Raw genomic sequence first — 13,297 nt, forward strand, 5'->3', positions numbered from 1 at the left:
GTACAATCTCTGTATTTGATAGTTTACAAAAAATAAACTAAGTCCTCTGATTCTGTTTCGCAGCTGACGATGACACGTGTGTGACACCTGGATTTGGTTTTAGGGTGACAGTCGTTTGATGACGTCAACCTGAGTTTGAGTTTAGGGTGACATTCGTCTGATGACGTCAACCTGAGTTTGGGTTTAGGGTGACAGTCGTCTGATGATGTCAATCTGAGTTTGAGTTTAGGGTGACAGTCGTCTGATGATGTCAACCTGAGTTTGAGTTTGGCTAAGCAGTCGACACAAATTTGATGTGTTTATTGACTACTTTCAGAGAGAATTCCCAGAGAATTTATGGACTCTTGAGAATAATGAATTTCTGATCCCCCGCCACTGAAGTAGACGAGTAGTATTTATAGGAGATGAAAACTCCTTTACTGGACTTGATAGGTTTAGGCTCGGGCCCATTTTGTGACTTAAGAGTCTTTAACCTGGTCCACTTGATTTGTTTATTTTGGGCTAACAGTACGACTTAGCCCAATACACTTTTGACCCAAATTGTATTTGAGTAATTCGGATATTTAATTTGGGTGGGCTAAATTAATAAAAATGGATTAATATTATGATATCGGTCCAAATTAATTAATTAATTTAAATTGTAATACATTATAAATTTTTAGTGCCTACAAATTGCCCCCTCGAGACTATGTCACATATACAACTTGAAGCGTTTGAGCGTGACGTGGTCTCGAACCAGCATAACTTGACAGTCTCTCAACTTAAAATTGACTTAACAATCTCCTGTTTACGTCTCACTTGGTTTCTACCCGGCAGTATATAAGAGCCTTCACATCCAAGAATCCTAATTGTACTAGGTTTTGCCAAGATATAACACCGCCAACAAAATCCTTGTCATCCGTAGATTAGAATTGTACTAGGGTTTGCACTTTGCACTTAGAGATCCCCACAACGTATAAAAAGAAGGGGCTTATCCCTTTCCTACAGCTGCAATACAGAGAAAGCACGCACAAGAGCCCATTACTCTCTAAATCTTCATCCTCGGTCGACAGTAGTGCTTCATCAGAGGTAATTAATATCACTTCTTCCCCTCTTGTATTTTTTTGATGATGTATAAGACATGATATGTTTTGACACATTAAACAATATGCTTTGTGTTTCCCGGTGAGAGTCACCCTCCACCCTTAAAACATTGATTATCAATATATCAATTTCTTTCATTCTCAAAGAATTATCGTCTTTATAGTTAGGGCTTATTTTGGTAATGCCATTGCCGTGTACTCCGTACTTGGTATTTCTATGGCCACTGCAATTGCTATGGTTTGTGATTCCTTTTTTTTTTAATCTCGAATTTGCACACTGAACGCATGATATATTTTTCATAATATGCAAAGTAAACCCCAAGCAAGCATCTAACTTTGTGAATAGCGATTCTCTCTTCATTTTTAATTGAAAGATCAACAACTAAGCCACTAAGTGATTATAATCTTCCTTTTCTTCTGTTTTGTAGCAGGTGTTTGTACACCCTTTCCTGATATCAATCGGAAGTAGAGTTTCTACACGAAATATCAATCGTTCGACTCGGAACCGGTAAGCATTTTACTTCTTTGATACGACCTGTAATGCCCAGTAATATATCTCAACTTAAATATTTGATACATGCTGCCCTCTTATGACAATTTAGGCGTTTATCTGATTTTATGAATTTTCTTTTTTAAACCGCCAAACTGAAATCTCATGACAGTGGACTTAATTAGATATGTGTATTGTATCCGTTTGCATTGCATTGCATTTGATAAATGTGTCGGCATCGTAGTCATCATCATCATAAGTAATTAATTAAATCAAAAGAGTAATTATCCTTTATCCTTTGATTGACGTAGTTGTTGAACTTGGACATTTGACATGCATCCATACCATCTGCAACATCCTTGATTAGTAATAATGAGGCCCCTTTTATTTATCTCATCCGCAGGATCAAAAGTCAAATAATCAGGGTCATTATTTTTTTTTTTAGCGTACTAAGTCGAACTTTCTATATCTTTATTTACAATAGCATTTTATCGACTTTTCTGCATACCCAATATCATCATCCTGTAAATTTTCAAGAAAAATATCGACATCGACTCTTGTTCGGCAATGTTGTCTCATTTGTATGTTGTTGTTCGCGTTTATTTGCCAATGTGTAATTAGAGATACTCGCGTGCCGTTTGTCGAAAGAACCTCAAATAACTATACCAATAGTTTGATACGAAGTATATATTAATTCAAATTTTGGCATTATTACTCCGTATATATTCTTATTGAGGTGGGAAGGGGTGTATCCTTGATACGTTTGAATTTTGTGTGTGTAGGTCTTCAATTCTGACAGACTTATTGTTTCACCGCCTCGTACTTGAGACACAGTCAGGGATATAGACTAAGTAAGGTGATTGTTGTACACCCTTTTAGACTCTTTTTTTTTTTGCACTTTTTTTTTTTTGTATATGCGTATTTTTCTTTTTGCAACTTAGTGGAGGCTCAAATGGAAAGAAGGAGGATTTATCGTGATGGGTCATCGTGTTTGCTCAGTGAACCCATCAGGGATGTCGGGTCATCGTGTTTGCACAATGAACCTGTCATCCTCAGATGATCCGTTTGAAGACCTGGATGCTTTTGAAGGAGGATTTATCGTGATGGGTCATCGTGTTTGCTCAGTGAACCCATCAGGGGTGTCAGGTCATCGTGTTTGCACAGTGAACCTGTCATCCTCAGATGATCCGTTTGAAGACCTGGATGCTTTTGAAGGAGGATTTATCGTGATGGGTCATCGTGTTTGCTCAGTGAACCCATCAGGGGTGTCAGGTCATCGTGTTTGCACAGTGAACCTGTCATCCTCAGATGATCCGTTTGAAGACCGCCTAATGTCATTAGCAACCAAGTTTTTTTGTTTGTCAATCCCGTTTGATTCTTTCTCACCCTTTCTTGTTGTCATTGCAGTCTTTTCTCGTCAAGTGCCTCTAACTCTGCTAGACGAAGTTTGTCATTATCATCCTTAGTCAACCCTTCTTGAATAGCTACTCGCAATGATGGAATTTGAAGTTCCAAAGGCAAAATAGATTCGACACCATACACCAAAGCGTATGGGGTTGATTGTGTTGCTGTTTTGTATGACGTCCTGTAAGCCCAAAGAGCTTCCCCTATCCTTTATGCCAGTCGTGTTTTGATTTTGAAACAACTTTGCTCAACAATTTACAAAGTGTTTTATTGAAGGCTTCCGCTAGGCCATTTGCAGGAGCGTTGTACATGGACGATTTATGCTGCGTGAATTTAAACTTCTCACAAAGACTTGTCATCAATGTGTTGAAGAATGGCTTCCCATTGTCAGTGATGATCCGTCGAGGTATACCGTACCTGTAAATGATGTGGGTACGAATGAAGTCGACGACATTTTCTTTCTTGACCTCGCGAAGAGGAATGGCCTCCGCCCACTTAGAGAAATAATCAGTTGCTGCTAAGATATATGCTTGACCCGCAGACGACTTTGGTGTAATTGGACCAACCACGTCAAGTCCCCATGCTTCAAAAGGCCAAGATGAGACCGTAGGGTGCAATGGTTCTGGAGGCTGGTGGATGAAATTAGCATGAAACTGACAAGATTCACATTTCTTCGCGTAGTCCATGCTATCTTGCACCATTGTTGGCCAATAATAGCCCATTGTTTTAAGGCAATCATACAATTTAGGACCTGATTGATGTGCACCACAAATTCCAGCGTGAGCCTCTTCCATGGCTTTCATTGTTTCCTCGTCTCCGATGCATCTCGACCATGAGTGGTTGAAAGATCGTCGAAACAAAGTTCCATTAAAAAGTATAAATCGAGGGGCTCGACGACAAATCTCCATTCTATGCCTTGGGTCACTAGGCAATTTTTGATGACTTAGATAGTCAACAATTGGTTGACGCCAATCTTCTTGGTCAATTTGATGAACAGTGATCATGTCGACTTCCTCATATTCCTCATCTTCAATTTCGTCTATGTCTGACGCAACGACCCAACGGTTACAAACCGGTACTGACATGGTTTCTTCTGCCCCCAGTGCCAAAGTGGCTGCAAGCCCTGCAAGTGCGTCAGCCATTTTGTTGGCACTCCTTGGGACATGATTTAACTTAACAGTGTCAAGCTTCTCAAGCAATTTTGTTGCATGTCTGTGATGAGGAATTAAATCCTCTTTCTTGACTTCATATTCTCCTAAGAGTTGGCTAATCACTAGCTGTGAGTCTCCGTAAATATCCAAGTCCTTTAATCCTAGTCCCACAGCCATTTGGAGGCCTAGAATGAGGGCTTGGTATTCGGCCATATTATTTGAGCATAACTGAGTTAACACAAACGAGTAAGTCAGAACATGCTTTTCTGGAGACAAAAAGACAACCCCAGCTCCAGCGCCATCTTGACGAGCAGCCCCGTCAAAATACATTTCCCAAGGTGGGAGTACGTCAATATAGAACACATCCTCCCCAGGCAAATCAACAGAAAGCTCCCATTCAGGTGGCACTGGATGATCTGCAAAGAAATCTGCTATTGCTTGACCTTTGACCGATTTTTGCGGCACGTACACAATGTCATATTGTTTTATGAGTACAACCCATTTAGCAAGTCGTCCTGAGAGAACTGGTCTTGAAAGGATATACTTGATTGGGTCAGCTTTTGAGATGACATGGACTGTATGAGCCTGCATGTAATGCTTTAACTTTTGGATGGCAAAAACCAAAGCAAGACAAATTTTTTCAATGGGTGAGTAGTTCAATTCAGCACCCACCAAAGTCCGACTCAGGTAGTAAAGAGCCGTCTCTTTGCGATCCTCTATTTCTTGAGCGCACATTGCCCCCAACGACCGCTCTTGTGCAGCAATGTAAAGGATAAGAGGTTTTCCTTTGACTGGTGCCCCCAACACTGGTGGAGAAGACAAATACTTTTTTATGCTTTCGAATGCCTTTCGACACGAGTCATCCCAGTCAAACGAAGTATCTTTTTTCATGAGATGGTTGAATGGGTGACATCTCCCAGCAAGGTTGGAGATGAACCTTCGAATGTATGCCAAACGCCCCTGAAGACCACGAAGTTCTTTAAGGTTTCGAGGTTCGGGCATCTCTTGGATTGCCTTAATCTTTGTCTGATCAATTTCGATACCCCTATGCCTGACAATGAAACCTAGAAATTTTCCAGATGTGACACCGAATGCGCATTTAAGGGGATTCATTTTTAGTTGACATTTTCGTAATCTTTCAAAGACTTTGCGGAGATCAGATAAATGACTCTCCCTCTTTTTGGACTTGACTACTAAGTCATCAACGTAGCATTCCACTATCTTGTGCATCATGTCTTCAAAAATTTTCTGCATCGCACGTTGATACGTGGCTCCTGCGTTCTTCAATCCAAAGGGCATGACTTTATAGCAAAATATCCCTTTCGGTGTGCGGAACGCTGTCGCTTCTTGATCTTCGGGAGCCATGCGGATTTGATTGTATCCGGCTGTACAGTCCATGAAAGACAATGCTTCATGACCAGTCGTAGCATCTATCATTATTTCCGTGACTGGTAGCGGGAAATCGTCTTTCGGGCATGCTTCGTTCAAGTCACGAAAGTCCACACAAACCCGTAATTGTCCATTTTTCTTTCTCACGGGGACTACATTTGCTATCCATGTGGGGTATTTGACTTCACGAATAAAGTCTGCACCAATAAGTTTGTTTACCTCGGATTCAATTTCAGGGATCAACTCCGGTCTAAAACGTCTTTGAGATTGTTTCTTTGGACTAACACCCTTTTTTATCGCCAAGCGATGGACAGCAATTCTCGGGTCGAGACCAGGCATTTCTTTATAGCTCCAAGCAAAGACGTCTTTAAACTCTGAGAGTAATTCAGCATACTCATGTTCTTCCTCTTGAGTGAGAAGAGAGCTAACATACACAGGACGTGGTTCTTCAAGAGTTCCAAGGTTTAACTCTTTTAGTTCGTCCACAGTCGTCTGCCCCCCATCTTCAAGTATTTTGGGAGCCACCTCGGTCTCTATTTCTTCATCAGAATTTGAGACTTCTTGCGCTGTCACATGATTAGAGGAAACAAACTCTCGGTCGTCCTCCGCAAAATTATCAGATGACTTCTCCTGATTAGTAAACACCACAGTACGAACCCTTGCTTTAAGAGGTTGTTGTTCGGTGATGTCTATGTCTTGAGTACGTTTCATGCGGGAGGGAACCACACTTCTTGCGTCATCACTTTCCTTTGCGTCGTCATTTTTTCTTGCATCATCATTTCTCTTCCTGATGCGACTAAGTGCCGAACGTCTTGGTTGGTCGTCAGGCATGGATGACACGCCGACACGACTAAAGACGGATCCTTTCCTCTTTGTCTGAGGACTTGATGATATCTTCCTCATACTATCATGTTCACCAAGCCTGTCAAACACAGATGCCTGGTTCTTAGTTGCAGGTGGACACAGTCGATCAAAAACAGAAGTCTTTTCTGGCCGACCATCACTTTCAACTTTACTTTCTTCAACCTCTTCTGCAGTTATATACTGTGAAGATGAGGTATTCACTTTTCGCCATATCAAGATTTTGACTGGTGTAGGGTGTTTAAATCCTACCCCCGTCTTGGATTCTTGAAACCCGTCACCGTACTCCAGAAGTTTCTTTTGTGTGTCATTGAGACCATGAGGTTTAGCATCAATGACTTTACCCATAGGTGTTGGGTTTTCAAAATCATATCCCGACTTCGCCAGAAGCTTATATGCATTCGGGTCAAACTTTTCTTTGTTTAGCTCCTTGACTCCTGAAGGTTCTTCAACTGTAGGCGACTTGATGATTCGATTCTTTTTACCCTTGGCCAGGGGAAAGATTGTTTTACTCTTCAAGTCTTGGAGAGCGACTTCATCAACTTTCTTCTCCACCTTTCCCTCAATTTTAGAGTCCTGGCATTCCTCAAATGGTGATTCTCCTTCTTTGCGTTGCGACTTTGGGATGTACCGCAGGATAGGGGCGGTCGACGACGCTTTTGCCTTTTGGGTGGGTTGAGTGACAACCTCTTTAGTCACCTTTTCCTTCTGAATTTCTTTCCTCTGAATCGGCGGCTCCTTAGGGATTAAGGATGAATCAACTTTCTTCTTATCATCCTTCTTGCCTGTAGAGAGGATTTGAGATGGCAGTATCTCACTTGACGCCCCTTCATCTTCAAAAAATTTTGCGTCAGCGAAGTAGGAATCGGCCTTGGCGAAAGGTTTGACATCCCCATTGATTTTCTTTTCACCTCCACGATAGTATTTGAGACATTGGTGGAGGGTCGAAGCGACGACACCATTTTCATGAAGCCAAGGGCGTCCAAGTAACATCTTGTAAGACGTTTTTGTGTCAATCACGTGGAAAAGGGTAGATGATGTCAACTCCCCCATGGTGAGTTCGAGGCGTATTATGCCTATTGCCCTCTGGCTGTCAAGGTTAAATCCTTGAATGACGATCCGACTGGTTGATAATTCATTTGTTTTTATCCCTAAATCAATCATTGTGGATTTTGGCATGATGTTGACAGCGGATCCACCGTCGACCAAGATACGACCAACTTTTTGTTCACGAATATAGCCAGACACAAACAAAGGTCGATTGTGGGGCTTTGACCCCATGAGCAAATCATCATCTGTAAAGGCTAAAGCTGTATTACAGGACAAACATTTGGCCGAATTTTCCGCAGGATCCCCAGCATCCTTTACCTTGTCAACATATAATTCCGGGTGTTGGAGGGCAAGGGCCACCTGTTGACACATTTCCTTAGGCAAATGGAAAATTTGCTTCCAGCCCATACGTGATGGCAACGCTTCTAAGATAGCGGCAACTTTTGAATCTACCACTGGTTCAGAATGTGGTGAGGTCAATTTTATGGACGTCGCTTCTTCACCGACTAGTTCCTCCTCACCCTCAATGAATGAGACTGTATTGACAGTCACTGCAGTAAAGTAATCTTCTGGAAAAAATTCTTCCAAAGTTACAGGATCTAAAGGCTCCTGTTCAAGCATATCGATAGGGAGCACAGTCTGTTTGTTAGCACCCCTAAGCTTCTTTTTTTCTTTCGAGCGCTTGTCGCTCTTTTTCTTTTGTGGTTTCTTCTTGTGACGAGGGGGTTGCGGTTTGGCCTGTGTACTTGTTTTCTCGGCCTTTTCCTTGTGACGACCGTCCACCCTCCGTCATCCTCCTCATGTTCAACTGGCAACACATCATCATGTTGAACTGCTGGTCTGATCACGTAGACAATTACTGGCTCTAAACTTCCAAATTGTAGGGTTTGAGCCTGCAGAAGTGATTCACAAACTACTGAAGCGTGATTAGTTGTAACCGCCTCATCAAGATCAAGTACAATCTTCCCATCTTTAGCAAGTTGCATAATCTTCTCCTTAAGAGTTATGCATTTTTCGATAGGATGACTCACCAGCCTATGATATGGGCAGTATTTAGGATCGGAAGTTCTTCCCATTTGTTCAGGTCGCTTGGACTCGGGAAGTTCTATGACTTTATTTTTAAGCAAGTCATCCAACATGCCAGGCAAGTCGGAGTCTGGGAAGGGGTACTTCTTAGCCTGCAACTCTTTCAAGGTAGGCTTGTCACTCTTGACAAATCTGGAAGATGAGGCTTTGTATTCCTCCTTTGCCTTTCCTGAAATCTTGATAGGCGCTGAACTAGTAGTTACTGACATGGTCTCCTTAGTCAGACTCTTGAAAGGTTTCTCAACCTTAGTGTATTCCTTCTTCTCTTTCTTTGCTTCCGAAGAAGTCCCCTTTTTCTTGTTTTTCAGGGAGATCTCCATATCATGAGCCCTCGTTGCCAGCTCTTGAAATGATCTCGGCCTTATACCCTGTAAGATATAAAGAAGATCCCAGTCCATTCCATTGATGCACATTTCTACAGCAGAAGTTTCAGTCAGACGATCTTTGCATTCCAAACTCAACGCGCGCCAACGGTTGATGTACTCAAGGACCGGCTCATCCTTCCATTGTTCAGTTTGCGTTAGCTCTATCATGCTAACTACGCGTTGAGTGCTAAAGAACCTTTTGTAAAACTCCGTCTCCATTTGATCCCAACTATCAATGGATTGCGCGGGCAGACCAGTGTACCAATCAAAGGCAGTCCCTTTGAGAGAACGGACAAATTGCTTAATGAGCAAATCGTCTGTTGTACCGCCATTGTTACATGTCTCTATGAAGTGTGCGACATGCTGCTTGGGATTACCCTTCCCATCAAATTGGTTGAATTTTGGTGGATGGTAACCTGTTGGCATCCGCAGCTTGTCAATTCTCTTCGTGTAAGGTTTGACGTAACGCTGATTGCCGTGAGAGCCTCCTCCCAGTTCACTTTTGATAGCTTTGGCTACCATGTCTTGTATTTTTTTGGCATTGACTTTGACAGAGCCACCTGAATGACTACTAGAGTCAGAGCTATCACCATCACTCTCAGAACTCCCGTGACTTGAAGGGGTGTTTGTAGGACGTTTGTTAAGCTTCTTAGTTAGATGCTTGATTTTAGCATCTTTTTCTTCTCCATCTGCCTTTAGCCGTTCGAGAAGAACCCTCATCTCAGCAAGTTGCTCCTCCACAGTTTTCGCATTAATCACCATTACAGACGCAGTATCCGCATGTGAGAACTCAAAGGGGTCTTCGGAACCAGGTACCTCTTCGAATGTCGCAGTTGGAGAAACACTACCAGTTTCAGAGTTGTTCTCTCCGTCATAAAATTCGAAGAGTGGGCTATTGTGGATGACCATCTTGTCATAAGCTCCAAGAAAGTTTTGCTTCGGTTTAAGAGAAGCAACAGGATGTTGTTCCAGTTCAGCTGGAAATGAACCGAATACACGGACTTCATGTGAACTTTGAGAGGAAGGTGTGACAAACACCTTAGGAACTGAGGGAAAAGCATGGTGTTTGCGCGCCTTGGTAGGAACGCATGCAGTTTGCAGATCTGCTACAGCAGAGGCAGTATTCTTCTTCCGCATTCCTCTCGTAATGATACCAGTGTTCTGGAACATTGCAGCCAATGCTGCAGCTCGCTCCTGAACTGTGACAGATGTCGCGCCAGCGGGTCGAGAGCCAATTTTCTTTGGATCCATGGAAACAGAGATGAGAGGCAGAGAATGTCCCACCGAGCGTGCCAAAATTTGTAAACACAAATTTTCTAGTCTAGGCAAATAAGATAGAAAATAATGCAACAAAGTATTTTATTGATATTTGAATGTTTGGGTACAATCTCTGTATTTGATAGTTTACAAAAAATAAACTAAGTCCTCTGATTCTGTTTCGCAGCTGACGATGACACGTGTGTGACACCTGGATTTGGTTTTAGGGTGACAGTCGTTTGATGACGTCAACCTGAGTTTGAGTTTAGGGTGACAGTCGTCTGATGACGTCAACCTGAGTTTGGGTTTAGGGTGACAGTCGTCTGATGATGTCAACCTGAGTTTGAGTTTAGGGTGACAGTCGTCTGATGATGTCAACCTGAGTTTGAGTTTGGCTAAGCAGTCGACACAAATTTGATGTGTTTATTGACTACTTTCAGAGAGAATTCCCAGAGAATTTATGGACTCTTGAGAATAATGAATTTCTGATCCCCCGCCACTGAAGTAGACGAGTAGTATTTATAGGAGATGAAAACTCCTTTACTGGACTTGATAGGTTTAGGCTCGGGCCCATTTTGTGACTTAAGAGTCTTTAACCTGGTCCACTTGATTTGTTTATTTTGGGCTAACAGTACGACTTAGCCCAATACACTTTTGACCCAAATTGTATTTGAGTAATTCGGATATTTAATTTGGGTGGGCTAAATTAATAAAAATGGATTAATATTATGATATCGGTCCAAATTAATTAATTAATTTAAATTGTAATACATTATAAATTTTTAGTGCCTACAATACCCCTAAACAGTAATGATTACAAATCATTACAAATGATTCATGAAGACATTCTTAATCACTCTTGAGGCCATTCCGAATCACTTCTGAAGTCATTGTGAGTCACCTCAAAACTCAAAAGTCATCCTAAACGTATCTAACTTGCCAAAACAACAAAGATTGTTCAATGTCTTCCATAACTAGATACAAATCCCTTAATTATAGGGATATAATCAAGGATAATATCATTCAACATATCTAACTTGCCAAAACAATAAAGATGTTATTGAACTTACCAAACCAACAAAGATTATTCAATATCTTCCATAACTAGATACATTACTAATTAACTAGTATAAATTCATGTGTTTCATTTTCTAATGTAATTCATTCATCATTCAATTAACAATAATTATACTCTACTAATCCTCATCTAACTCTTAAATGTCTTTGATTATCTTATTTTCATTCTGATTGCAGCATCCAGTTCCGCCTAGAGTATTGTTGGATCAAATTCGAATAAAGTTTGTCTTAATTCCTTTTCATTGATACAAAGTTCTATCTTTATTTAATTGCGTTTTTCTAGTGTGATCTTTATTATTTTTTTTGGTATAATCATCGTGTTTATTTAGTTTTGTGCTTCAATTATTAAAGCTCACAAAAACAAGCAAATTACGCGAATCTTTTCTAAAAATACACCCGAACACTTATTAGGTATTGTAGTAGTATATACTCTCTCCGTCTCTATATGTTTTTCCTGATTTGATTTTCTTGTTTCACAAAAAGATTCTAAACAGAAAGAACAAAAAAAGACGGAGGAAGTATACACCAGCCAATATCTCCACTTGTCTTAAGTTCGGTCCAAGTCAAGAGAAGTTGTGCTCTTGGGAGGATGGGTTGGGTTGAGAGGTAGGAAGAGTTGTATAGGTTGAACTAATATTTTTTGGTCTATAATTTGGTATAATCAACTACATGAGCTCGGAATTATGGGGTTTTCGGTTAGGAGAGGCTTGGAGAAAATGTGTTCTTTGAAATGAATTTGAGGTTTGACAATTTCAAAACAATTATGGGAGTGGTTGATGAGGTGAGATTTGAAAGAGTGTTTTGATAAAAAAAAAACTCATTTTGAAAAAGCTCAATATATGAGTTTTTTGCATTAGGTTTGAAGAAGTGGATCTCGAATGACAACTTTGTCCTAATATTGTGTAAAATATACAACACTTCCCAACCTACATCATTTTATATTAATGTTCTTAATTATCATTTTACACATGAAACAACTAACAACTAATTTAGTTACCAAACACTTTACACAAACAACTACTCCCTCCTTCCGAAAATGTTATTTACGTATTCCATTTCGGGTGTCCCAAAATCTTCTTTACATTTCTTTTTATATTATCACATAAATTTTTTAATATTTTATCAAAATTTGTGTCAACGATTATCTTAACTAATTAAATCGCGTGCAAAATAGCAAACATAATGAACATTTTGATACAGAGAGAATAATTAACTCAACCAGTTAGTTAAATCATCTAATATAAATAACTAACAACTTTCAGCTGGACATATTAGATTAGATTAGATCAAATTAGATTAGATAAGTTAAAAGTAGATTACTTATATACTTTGTGTTGCGCCACATAGGATTACTATTGGTTTCGGCCAATAAAAAATAAGATTTCTAATTTATTTTTGAATTAAAAAAATCGAGTGTCGTGTAGATAATTAATTAGGTGCCACATGGATATTTAAATTAATTAATTATTAAAATATACAACTCTATACAAAATCAAATACTCTAATAATTAAAAAATAAATCTAAAATAAAATTCATCCAAAATAAAATACTAATCTAAAAAATTAAATTTGTCCAAAATTAAACACTAATCTAAAATAACTTCAATCCAAAATCACACTAATCCAATATTAGAGCACCACGTAGAAAATTTAATGGTTTCGGCCAATGAAAAATAAGATTTCAAATTTTTTTTTTGAATAAAAAAAAGTCGAGTGTCACGAAAATAAATAATTAGGTGCCACATATATATTTTTATTAACTAATTACTAATATTACGCATATATAACTTCATCCGAAATCAAACACTCCAATAATTAAAAATAAATCTAAAATGAAATTTAATCCAAAAGAAAAAATTAATCTAATATAATATATAAAATATAACAATTAGTATATATAGGAGTTTTATTTTAACTTAACAATTTAATAGAATCCGTGCATCGCACGGACTAAAATCTAGTCCACTCTAATTGAAGTAAAAATAATGTAATCGAAATAAATTTTTGAAAAGGTATGGATAACAAATCGTGAATAAGGAGTCCTTATCTCCTTTTGTTGTGGCCTAATTTAGTAATACTTGTAGT

Source organism: Spinacia oleracea, chromosome 2 (genome assembly GCF_020520425.1).
Source record: "Spinacia oleracea cultivar Varoflay chromosome 2, BTI_SOV_V1, whole genome shotgun sequence".
Taxonomy (NCBI): domain Eukaryota; kingdom Viridiplantae; phylum Streptophyta; class Magnoliopsida; order Caryophyllales; family Amaranthaceae; genus Spinacia; species Spinacia oleracea.